The sequence below is a fragment of the Oncorhynchus nerka genome, linkage group LG7 (genome assembly GCF_034236695.1).
Source record: "Oncorhynchus nerka isolate Pitt River linkage group LG7, Oner_Uvic_2.0, whole genome shotgun sequence".
NCBI lineage: Eukaryota > Metazoa > Chordata > Actinopteri > Salmoniformes > Salmonidae > Oncorhynchus > Oncorhynchus nerka.
Genome location: NC_088402.1, coordinates 30,473,429 through 30,486,378, shown reverse-complemented (window position 1 = coordinate 30,486,378; position 12,950 = coordinate 30,473,429). Strand labels below are relative to the sequence as shown.

The 12,950-nt window shown below is 44.0% G+C and overlaps 1 protein-coding gene across 1 annotated transcript in view; it reads right to left on the bottom strand.

The window, feature by feature from the left end:
• LOC115131451 (CTP synthase 1) overlaps positions 1-12,693 on the bottom strand; it is a 70,689-nt gene extending 57,996 nt beyond the window's left edge. The window contains exon 1 of the mRNA XM_029663195.2: positions 12,531-12,693. The gene's annotated coding sequence lies outside the window, so the exon portion shown is untranslated. The remainder of the gene's footprint in view (positions 1-12,530) is intronic.
• Positions 12,694-12,950: the final 257 nt, after the last annotated feature.

Sequence of the window (12,950 nt, the reverse complement as noted above, 5' to 3'; positions counted from 1 at the left end):
TAGTAGTTTACAACAAAAGTCTCAAATGTCAGTATGTGTAATTCAGATTGTATCATTCATCTCCACAGTAATGTAATGAGACGAGCTGGCATTTGTAGTGTGTCTTCTGCTTCCTTGTCCATTTGTGTCTCAGCTAAGCCTTGCATTGATTAGTGCTGAGTGGTGAGCACAGCACAGCCAACCTGCTTGGCGCGTGTGTGTGTGTGTGTGTGTGTGTGTTCATGTTTGGCTTCACTAGGCCACTGGCAGCATATGTCCAGGGCTTGTGTGGCTATGCATGAGGCATCACCACAGTGTTATTGTTGTGTAGTGAGGCTCAATGGTGGTTTGACAATGACTGTGTCACAGCCTTTTGTTTGTCAAGGAGGGTGAAGAGAACGCCCCACACCAAGCCTGGCTGTTCAGGAGCAGAGCAGAGAGATAGATGTCAATGGATACACCCCACCACTGATACATTTAGAGAGAGAATGAGAGTGTATGTGTGTGTGTGTATGTGCATGCATGCTTGCTTGTGTGTGTGTGTGTGTGTGTGTGTGTGTGTGTGTGTGTGTGTGTGTGTGTGTGTGTGTGTGTGTGTGTGTGTGTGTGTGTGTGTGTGTAACTGTGCGTGTGCGTGTGCGTGCTCTCTCGCTCTGCCACAAGCATTGTCTTTCTGTGATTCCTGTGCATCCAGCTTTTTGTCCCCTGACGTCCATGGCCACATTCCTCCCTCCCTCTCAGTCCTACTTTAACACAAAGAGAATGGTGGGAGGGAGGCCTCCACTACACACTACCCTGCCCATTTTGCTGGTAACCCAAACCACCTCCTCCATTGCTTATACAAGAAAGACCCTACTCACCATTCTCTCTAGGGGGCCAGGGTTGGGGTGAATTTGTTGGATTAAAAGATACTCACAGGGAAAATCAAGCTATTGTTAATTCATGACATCCTAAATTGACTGAATTGAAAATAATCTTATTTAATGTTGGAGGACCTGGGTTGGCTCTCAACCACAATTCCCATTTTGATGATTATTGTTTTATGTAAAAAATGTTCCAACTAAAGTTTTCTCTACTTTTTGTTTTGCCCATCTGTGGCTTGAGGCGAGTGCCACGTCTGCACCTTCAGCTGCTATCAGTGATTATTCACAGAGCTGAGCTGTGACTCTGTGGAGCTGCCATACTGTTAATTGGGCTAGCAGCTACTCAATGATTCATGATCCGGGCTTAATGTCACCACCCTCACATGCCACCCACCCCGACCCACTTCTGACTGACTGACACTTATCCCACAGGCCTACTGTATGTTCCTCTGTCTATCTGTCTATCTTTCAGACAGACAGACAGAGATCGTTTGGTCGACCAGGCTGTCCATTGGTCCGTTGGTCGGATCTTTTTCACCCCTCCATTTCTCCTGTTCTAACTTTTCACACAGCAATTCCAGATTTACCTTGTTCTCTATAACGCTCAACATCTCCATCTCTGTTCGAGTTCCTGCAGGATCAGTACATTCCACGGTGTAGCTCAGAGTCCCTGGCCTTGGAACAAGTCATTCTGCTTCAGAAGATGATACACACACTCTACACAATAGCCCTGTCATGTTGTTACGTTGTTATATGGCGATAGTGGCAACGGCTTTGCAATGCCGTGTATTCATGGATGCCAAGGGAAGCCAGGCTTCCCCAGATATTTGACCAATAAGTACATTTCAATGATAAAATAATTGATCTTTCATCTCTCAATGTTTTCATAATTTTCCGTCAATTGGCAAGTGGCTGAATCCCACTGGAGAAGTCATCAGAGCGAGGGAAACAGCGACCCTCTGTCTCAGTATGTGTAGCCCATGTATCTGATGTTGTCTGAACTTGTGTGTAGTTGAATTTATTCCCGCCACTGTGTGACTGTTGTCTTTTTGTAGTCACGGCCTTACTGTATATCACGGTGGTGTATGAATGAATGGCTAATAGAGCCAACAATGCAATTATACCAACATAGGTTGGTTACTGGCTTGGCTTGGCTTCCTTAGGGATTTTACCCACGCACCGCCACTGCGGCTTTGGGCTATATAACTGCTGGCCTACATATCTTTCCAAAAGCCAAGATTCAACATGCGAGATAAAAGGGGAATATGTCATAGGATGACTACTTTGTCTATTTGTAGATTGACAAGATTGTTCAAATTGTATCGCTGTGAAAAGACCACACACAAAATGCATCCAATAATCAAGACAATCAACACTGTCTAAAAGGAAATGATCAGATAAAACATACATACACTCAGTGTACAAAACATCTGGAACACCTTCCTAATATTGAGTTGCAGACCCCTTTTTCCATCAGAACAGCTTCGATTCGTGGGGGCATGGACTCTACTAGTTGTCGAAAGCGTTCCACAGGGATGCTGGCTCATGTTGACTCTTGCTTCCCACCGTTGTGTCAAATTGGCTGGATGTTCTTTGGCTGACGGACCATTCTTGATACACACAGGAAACTGTTGAGCATAAAAACCCAGCAGCGTTGCAGTTCTTAACACAAACAGGTGCGCCTGTCACCTACTACCATACCCCATTCAAAGGTATTTGCATCTTTTGTCTTGCCCATTCACCCTGTGAATGGCACACATACACAATCAATGTTTCAAAATCACTATTTTACCAGTCTCCTCCGCTTCATCTACACTGATTGAAGTGGATTTAACAGGTGACATCAATAAGGGATCATAGTGTTCACCCGGATTCACCTGGTCAGTCTATGTCATGGAAAGAGCAAGTGCTCTAATGTTTTGTACACTCAGTGTAGAGTACAGTCAAATAGAATGGGAAGAAGCAGAACGACAGACTACCGGCCATATCCTATCTTCGATTGCTTTCTACTCTGTCCTGTGTCATTTGCGTCAATAGCCAATAGGCCAATCAGCCATATCTTCAAACATTCAGAGCCTGTCAGTTCATGACCTTTCCCTGGGGATCACCATGGAGACGCTGTTGTCAAAGTGGCAGGCAGTCTGGCTGTCCTACGCTCACTCAGCAATAACAGTGTCTGCTCCCAAATGGCATGCTATTTCCTATAGTCCCTGGTCAAAAGTAGTGCACTATAAAGGGAATAGAGGGCCATATAGGACGCAGTCAGTGACTCAGCTCTGTGCTCTGAAGCTTCGGTTCGACAGCCTTTTGGCATGAAGGCTGCCTGCAGTTGATATTTAGATTGTTGTTCGATGTTCTTTCACAGACAAGACAACATGTTTTTGGACTAAAATGTCTGTTGCGCGTGGCTGCTAGCTAGGACATGCCGCATGTGAAAGAAATGTAAACAATTCAATTCGAAATATCACATGATGCAACTATATCAAGTGGGTTCTGGACCATTTCTTCACTTTTATACTGTGAGACTATTGGCTTCCTGCATCGCTTAAAAATGGTTTGCTTGTTTTTTTTATAGCATTTTCCAATGTTATCAGATACTTGGGAAGGCTGCTGGTTAAACATTGGACTCCCTACTCCCTCCCCTCCTCATCTCTCCGCCCTCCTCCTCCCCTGAGCCCCTCCCTCCCCCTGGGCCATGTTTATTTACCTTCCCACAATGCATTGGGAGCTATACGACAGAGAAGCAGCAGGGTGTCCCGAGCCAAATGGATAGGTAAAAATGTGTTGCAGTTAGACTGGTTATCAATCACTCAGGCTGAACTGAAACAGCTAAGACAAATAGTCGAAATGCAAGGTTGGGGAATGATTTATTACATCTAATCTGAATAAAAATAAACTAACTGGAATCATTTACCAGCAAAAATATTGTAAACAGATTACAGATACTCTAGAAAAACTGCATGATTACTTATAAATTCAGAAAGGATGCTTGCAAAGAAATAATGACACCTTTCTGTTTTCTCAATGACATTCAATTCAGCAGTGACAAAAGGCCAAAGTTTAAGTTTGTTGCACCTGAACGAGTCTGACTTTCAAGCATTTCGCTACACCTGCAATAACATCTGCTAAACACGTGTATGTGACCAATAAAGCTTGATTTGATTTTGATTTGACCTCAAGTCAGAGACCACTATAATGACACACAACATGTGTTTGATGGATCCTTTTTGTTGTCTTCTAATCCAAAAGTAACTGAAAGTGATCAGATTACATTACAGAGTTTGGGTAACCCAAAAGTTGCACTACTGATAACAATTTTGGATAGGTAATTGTAACGGATTACATTTTTGAAAGTAACCTACCCAAGTCTGGGGGAATGCATTTAGCTAATAACATACAGTAGCTACAGACTAGCTTTATGTAGGAACAATTGCTTGTTTTGTGGTTTCTTGAAAAGTTACTGAAAGTTTAAGTAATTCAAGTCTTCTTTACAATGTATGTTGAAATGTATTCATGTTTGGAAGTTATTCTTGCCATGTGAATGTTAGCCATCTACAAATATCTAGAAGTGCCACCAGTGAAAAGTAGTGTCAGATGTCTGTATTTAATGTAATTAAGTTTAAACCCCAGTGAAAATGACTGATTTAACATACAATAGCCTACATCAAACTCACAACAACTTTTGCGTAGATAATCTTAGTTACAGTGCAGAAATAGCCTGAGCCTCATTCATGTTTGTTTTTAAGAGACCAAAGTACAATGTCATCCTCTGCAGCCTGAGAGGACCTCTGAAAACAACACTGTACACTTCCTGTCTGATTGGGCCTGGTGTGTGTGTGTGAGAGAGAGAGAGAGAGAGAGAGAGAGAGAGAGAGAGAGAGAGAGAGAGAGAGAGAGAGAGAGAGAGAGGGAGAGAGAGAGAGAGAGGGCCCCAGAGGAAGCAGCAGTATTAATAGCTGTGTTCTTCACCACAACAACAGCAGCAGCAATCAGACTTGGGTTCAAATAGTATTTAAATTCCTAGAATTATGTGAGTGTTTGCTTGAGCCTGGCTGGAATGCCAGATGGACGGAGTTTGGACTTTTGAGACTGCTCGATTGGTTACATTGAACGAGACAAGCTCAATCAAGTAGAGTTCAATTATTTGAAAGAAAACAAACGCTATTTGAACCCAGGTCTAGTGGGTCCTGGTGGACTTAATTGTGAAACAAATGCAAAAATAGTAGAGGACATAGAGTCATAGGGGATATTTTCCTAGGCATGTTGTGGTATAATTTAGAGGTATTCTGAGAACAGAGATGTTTTTGATTGTGTAGTTGGTGTACTAAAAACAGGAACCACATACAGTTCCAAAAAGTATGTCCTACTTGCCTTCAACAATAGCCTAATTGCAGCGTTATAGCATAGGCCTATAACTTGTGCAACCCACACAATGTGCAGTGGGTATTTAAAACCATACCGAGGACAAGAGTAGCCTTCTCTTTATTTGGGGTCTCATGGACCAAGGAGAACCCCTTTTCACACTTTTTAAAAATGCACAATAATTGTATAGTTATTATCATCACAACAACAATCAGAAGTCATTTGTTCTTTACATACATTTTGATAATGATTGAATTTCATATCTTATAAAGGACTTTCTTCATTCCAGGTAGATAGTGAGATAGATAAGATTTCCATTTAATATTTTCTTGTCATTGAGAGAGTCTGTCTGGCTTCTAAAATATATCCCTCCACTCTATAAGAAAACATTTCTTAATTATTAAAGATGTACTGATACAACAAATAGTAAACAACCAAATATAAAAAGCAGAGACCACCTGGTCCTCCTGGGCCACAATACAATAGTATGAGAGCCTCCAACTAGAAAAACAAGGTATCTAGGAAATATAAATAGAGGGAGAGAAAAGAGAAAGAGAGCGCAAAAGGGAGCTTCTCAGGTTGCTTGGCATGTAGAACCATGCAGGGCTCCCGGATTGGAAGGGTGGGGGAGGGGCGGGGTTCTCTCTCTGCTCTGTCTCTCCCCCCTCTCTCTCGCACTGTCTCCCCGCAGCAATAAAGAGGAAGCAGGGGAAATACAAACAAAGACGCGGCCCAACGGCTCTCTCACCGCAGCGCCAGGAAACACGGCAGGGTTAGAGAAGAGAAGGGGGAGGGGAGAGAAAGAGGGAGCGTGAGAAGGGGGGAAGGGAGAGAGAGAAGGGGGGAGGGGAGGGAGAGAAGGAGAGAGAAAAAGGAGAAGAATGGAGAGAGGAGGGAAGACAAAGGAAGAGAGGAGGATGAGGAGAAGGACACCAGCTCACAGCAGGTGTGCTCCAGCAGGCAGGCAGTCTTCTATTCTAGAACAGCTCAATGCTGCCTGCTTCCTTCCTTCAGCCCTCCTGAGCACACACACACAAATAGGAGGACTCAATGATCCACAGTATATGGTCAATTTCTCTGTCTTTATATTTATATATCATTTTCTTGGACACTCAAGCTACTTACTGTATGTTGTTTGACTCTGATAGGGAATCACATGCAAACTTCCGGGGGCTGACTTTGCGTTCCTAGGAAACTATGCAGTATTTAGTTTTTTAATGTATTATTTCTTACATTGTTACCCCAGGAAATATTAGGTTTTATTACATACAGTCGGGAGTAACTATTGGATATCAGAGCAACATCAACTCACTAACATTACGGCCAGGAATAGGACTTTCCCGAAGTGGATCCTCTGTTTGGCCCACCACCCAGGTCAATGGATGGTCTTCTGGTCAGGCTCCGTAGACAGGCTCATCGCGCACCTCCCCCGAGTATACTACTACCAACGTCTCTTCACGACAAGGTAGACGAAATCCGAGCAAGGGTTGCCTTCCAGAGAGACATCAGAGATTGTAACATTCTCTGTATCACGGAAACATGGCTCACTCGGGATACATTATCAGAGTCGGTACAGACACCTGGTTTCTTCAAGCATCGCGCCGACAGAAACAAGCATCTCTCTGGTAAGAAGGGCGGGGGTGTATGTCTTAACGAGACGTGGTGTGATCATAACAACATACAGGAAGTCAAGTCCTTTTGTTCACCTGACCTAGAATTCCTTACAATCAAATGCCGACTGCATTATCTACCAAGAGAATTCTCTTCGATTATAATCACAGTCGTGTACATCCCCCCCAGTCAGACACATCGACGGCCCTGAAAGAACTTCATAGGACTCTATGTAAACTGGAAGCCACATATCCTGAAGCTGCATTTAGTTGGGGATTTTAACAAGGCTAATCTGAAAACAAGGCTCCCTAAATGTTATCAGCATATCGAATGCGCGACCTGGGCTGGCAAAACCCTGGATCATTGTTATTCCAACTTCCGCGACACATACAAAGCCCTCCCCCGCCCTCCTTTCGGAAAATCTGACAACGACTCCATTTTGTTGCTCCCAGCCTATAGACAGAAACTAAAACAGGAAACGCCCATGCTCAGGTCTGTTCAATGCTGGTCCGACCAATCGGATTCCACGCTTCAAGATTGATTCGATCACGTGGACTGGGATATGTTCCACATAACGTCGGACAATAACATTGATGAATACGCTGATTCGGTGAGCGAGTTTATTAGCAAGTGCATCAGTGATGTTGTACCCACAGCGACTATTAAAACCTTCCCCAACCAGAAACCGTGGATTGATGGCAGCATTCGTGCAATACTGAAAGCGCAAACAACTGCTTTTAATCAGGGCAAGTTGACCGGAAACATGACCGAATACAAACAGTGTAGCTATTCCCTCCGCAAAGCAATCAAACAAGCTAAGCGTCAGTATAGAGACAAAGTAGAGTCACAATTCAACGGTTCAGAGGTATGTGGCAGGGTCTACAGTCAATCAGAGACAACAACAACAAAAAACAGCCCTGTCGCGGACCACGATATCTTGCTTCAAGACAAACTGAACAATTTCTTTGCTCGCTTTGAGGACAATACAGTGCCACCGTCACGGCCCGCTACCTGCGGGCTCTCCTTCACTGCAGTCAACGTGAGTAAAACATTTAAACGTGTTAACCCTCGCAAGGCTCCCCAGCCGCATCCTCAGGGCATGCGCAGACCAGCTGGCTAGTGTGTTTACGGACATATTCAATCAATCCTTATCCCAGTCTGCTGTTCCCACATGCTTCAAGAGGGCCACCATTGTTCCTGTTCCCAAGAAAGCTAAGGTAACTGAGCTAAATGACTATCGTCCCGGAGCACTCACTTCCGTCATCATGAAGTGCTTTGAGAGACTAATCAAGGACCATGTCACCTCCACCCTACCTGACACCCTAGACCCACTCCAATTTGCTTACTGCCCCAATAGGTCCACAGACGACGCAATCAAAATCACACTGCACACTGCCCTAACCCATCTGGACAAGAGGAATGCCTATGTAAGAATGCTGTTCATCGACTACAGCTCAGCATTTAACACCATAGTACCCTCCAAACTCGTCATTACGCTCATGACCCTGGGTCTCGACCCCGCCCTGTGCAACTGGGTCCTGGACTTCCTGATGGGCCGCTCCCAGGTGGTGAGGGTAGGAAACAACATCTCCACCCCGCTGATCCTCAACACTAAACCCCACAAGGGTGCGTTCTCAGCCCTCTCCTGTACTCCCTGTTCACCCATGACTGCGTGGCTATACACGCCTCCAACTCAATCATCAAGTTTGCAGACGACACTACAGTGGTAGGCTTGATTACCAACAACAATGAGACGGCCTAAAGGGAGGAGGTGAGGGCCCTCGGAGTGTGGTGTCAGGAAAATAACCTCACACTCAATGCCAACAAAACATAGGAGATGATTGTGGACTTCAGGAAACAGCAGAGGGAGCAGCTCCCTATCCACATCGTCGGGACAGTAGTGGAGAAGGTGGAAAGTTTTAAGTTCCTCGGCATACACATCATGGACAAACTGAAATGGTCCACCCACACAGACAGCATGGTGAAGAAGGCGCAGCAGCACCTCTTCAACCTCAGGAGGCTGAAGAAATTCAGAGGCACAATCGAGAGCATCCTGTCGGGCTGTATCACCACGTGGTACAGCAACTGCTCCACCGACAACCGTAAGGCTCTCCAGAGGGTAGTGAGGTCTGCACAACGCATCACCGGGGGCAAACTACCTGCCCTCCAGGACACCTACACCACCCGATGTCACAGGAAGGCCATAAAGATAATCAAGTACAACAACCACCCGGGCCACTGCCTGTTCACCCCGCTATCATCCAGAAGGTGAGGTCAGTACAGATTCATCAAAGCTGGGACCGAGAGACTGAAACAGCTTCTATCTCAAGGCTATCAGACTGTTAAACAGCCATCACTAACATTAAGGGGCTGCTGCCAACATACTGACTCAACTCCAGCCACTTTAATAATAAAAAATTGGATGTAATAAATGTATCACCTGTCACTTTAAACAATGCCACTTCATATACCCTACATTACTCATCTCATATGTATATACTGTACTCTATAGCATCTACTGCATCTTGCCTATGCCGTTCGGCCATCGCTCATCCATATATTTTTATGTACATATTCTTATTCATTCCTTTACACTTGTGTGTATAAGGCCATTGTTGTGAAATTGTTCGATTTCTTGTTAGATATTACTGCATGGTCGGAACTAGAAGCACAAGCATTTCACTACACCCACATTAACATCTGCTGACCATGTATAGGTGACAAATCAAATTTGATTTGATCATTTGATTTGACAGGGGCTGTTGACTCTTGTTGCGGAGGTGACGTGCTGTTTTCACCCTGCATACTCCCCTCCTCCGCTCCCTTCCTCCCCATTCCTTGTACTTTCGCTTTATCTTACATAGAATTATTCTCCATACACACCCCTTTCCTCTCCAAGGAGAACCCGGAACGAGCTCCTCAAATCCATTAGAGAAGCAACAAGACAATATAGACTCAAACATGAATTGATGATCGACAACTCAATTCAAACAACTAAATTCACACAATGAAAGACTAATGATCCTCTGTGACTATGTCGAGCTCTCTGGTAAAGTATTTTGAATTATTTTATTTTGACAGGAGTAATTCTAGAATTTTGCAAAACATCTATTTACTTTAGGGGAAGCCAGCATCCAAATATTTTTCCTTTCTAATTCGCAAGTGGCTGAAACCAGAGATCTGTATGTAATGACGAGATGCTCATGTCTCCGCCTTAACAATGTGAGTCGTTGTCCCAAAGGTGGGAATAGAGGTGACAAGCTTAGGTCTGATGCGTCTTTCTGTCAGCGTGCGTCTTGGTCAAATAAATAAATTAGCAACATTTCAATATTTTACTTGGACGGGGAAGGAGGTATGGTAGGGCGGGCAAGGCCCCCTAGGGTCCGCCCATAATGCCGGCCTTGAATAGAGAGAGTCATGAGATTTAAGTTGCTCTGCGTCCACATCAATGAGGACTTGTGATGGACCAATAACACTACCGCAGCACCGGCGAGAGCGTCCTTACTGGTTGCATCATGCCCTGGTAAAGGCATTGCTCAGTCCCCAACCGCAAGGCCCTCCAGCAGGTGGTGAAGACGGTCCAGTACATCACTGGGACCATGCTCCAACCCATCCAGGACAGCTACTTGAAGCAGTGCCTGAGGAAGGAACGCAGCATCACCAAGGACCCCACACACCCCAGCCACTAGCTGTTCTCTCCCTTACCGTAGGGCAGATGGTATCGGAGCATGAGGTCGATACCAACAGGCTCTGAGAGAGTTTCTATCTACAAGCCATCAGACTGCTGAACACATGAACTGGACTGACCACCTGCTCTAATTCTCAGCACCTTTGCACACACCCACACAGACATACACACAAACCCCCACACACATATATACAGTACCAGTCAAAAGTTTGGACACACTTACTCATTCTCAGGTTTTTCTTAATTTTTTACTATTTTCTACATCGTAGTTTATAATAGCGAAGACATCAAAACTATGAAATAACACATATAGAATCATGTAGTAACCAAAAAAAGTGTTAAACAAAGATTTGAGATTCCTCAAAGTAGCCATGCTTTGCCTTGATGACAGCTTTGGACACTCTTGGCATTCTCTCAACCAGCTTGATGAAGTGAACCTGGAGTGCATTTCAATTAACAAATGTACCATGTTGTTAAAAGTACATTTTGGGAATTTCTTTCCTTCTTAATGCGTTTGAGCCAATCAGTTATGTTGTGACAGGGTAGGGGTGGTATACAGAAGATAGCCCTGTTTGGTCAAATATAAAGTCCATGTCATTGCAAAAACAGCTCATATAAGCAAAGAGAAATGAGAGTCAATACAGAACATTTCAAGAACTTTGAATGTTTCTTCAAGTGCAGTCGCAAAAACCATCAAGCGCTATGACGAAACTGGCTCTCATGAGGACCGCCACAGGAAAGGAAGACCCAGAGTTACCGCTGCAGAAGATTAGTTCATTAGAATTACCAGCCTCAGAAATTGCAGCCCAAATAAATGGATTACAAAGTTCAAGTAACAGACACATGTCCAACATCAACTGTTCAGAGACAGCGTGAATCAGGCCTTCATGTTCCATTTTGCTGCAAAGAAACCACTACTAAAGGACAGCAATACTAAGAAGAGACTTGCTTGGGCCGAGAAACACGAGCAATGGACATTAGACTGATGTAAATCTGTCCTTTGGTCTGATGAATCCAAATTTCAGATTTTTCGTTCCAACCACCGTGTCTTTGTGAGATGCAGAGTAGGTGAACGGATGATCTCTGCATGTGTGGTTCCCACTGTGAAGCATGATGGAGGAGGTGTGATGGTGTGGGGGTGCTTTGCTGGTGACACTGTCTGTGATTGATTTAGAATTCAAGGCACACTTAACCAGCATGGCTACCATAGCATTCTGCAGCGACACGCTGCGCATCTGGGTTGTGCTTAGTGGGACTGTCATTTGTTTTTCACCTGGACACTCACCCAAAACACACATCCAGGCTGTGTTAGGGCTGTTTGACCAAGAAGGAGTGTGATGGAGTGCTGCGTCAGATGACCTGGCCTCCACAATCACCCAACCGCAACCCAATTGAGATGGTTTGGGATGAGTTGGCCAACATGTGCACAGCATATGTGGGAAAAGCATTCCTCATGAAGCTGGTTGAAAGAATGCCAAGAATGTGCAAAGCTGTCATCAAGGCAAAGGGTAGCTACTTTGAAGAACCTCAAATAACAAATATATTTAGATTTGTTTAACACTTTTTTGGTTACTACATGATTCCATATGTGTTATTTCATAGTTTTGATGTCTTCACTATTATTTTACAATGTAGAAAAGAGTAAAAATAAAGAAAAACCCTTGAATGAGTAGGTGTGTCCAAACTTTTGACTGGTACTGTATATATATATATATATATACTAATGCTACACACACATCACAACTGCTGCTACCAGACTCTTCTTGTACTGCTCAGTGTATACACTTGCCCCATCTCCCCCTTCTTCAATTCATGTGTAAAAATTAGACTATAAATGATGCCTTCCTTTATTATACATATGCTACAACTTATTGTTCTATTCTACTGCCATTTGCTTCATGTTTGCATTCTAATCTTTTCTTATTTCTTATGGTTGTTCCGATTTTGAGAAGGAACCAGCAAGTAAGCATTTCGTTGGAAGATGTATTTACCATGCATATCCCATACACACAACTAATAAAACTCACCTCTCCACTCCTCTCTTTTTCAACTCTATGGTGTTCTGTTTTGTAGCTGTGTGATTTAGTGAAGTCCATTTAACATGTGATTACTCCACTGGAGACCAGATATCTTTTTGGTGTTATGGAGGAAGACAATGGTCAGCTGACCTGTTGTTGCCAACTAGCATGGTAGAAGTACTGACAATCTTTTAAGAACTATTTCAGAGAGAGAGGGAGAGAGAGAGAGAGAGAGAGAGAGAGAGAAAACAGATAAAAGGGTGGAGTCTGGAGAGAGAGAGAGAACTGATAACAAGGTGGAGTCTGGAGAGAGAGAGAGAGAGAGAACAGATAACAGGGTGGAGTCTGGAGAGAGAGAGAGAGAGAGAACAGATAACAGGGTGGAGTCTGGAGAGAGAGAGAGAACAGATAAAAGGGTGGAGTCTGGAG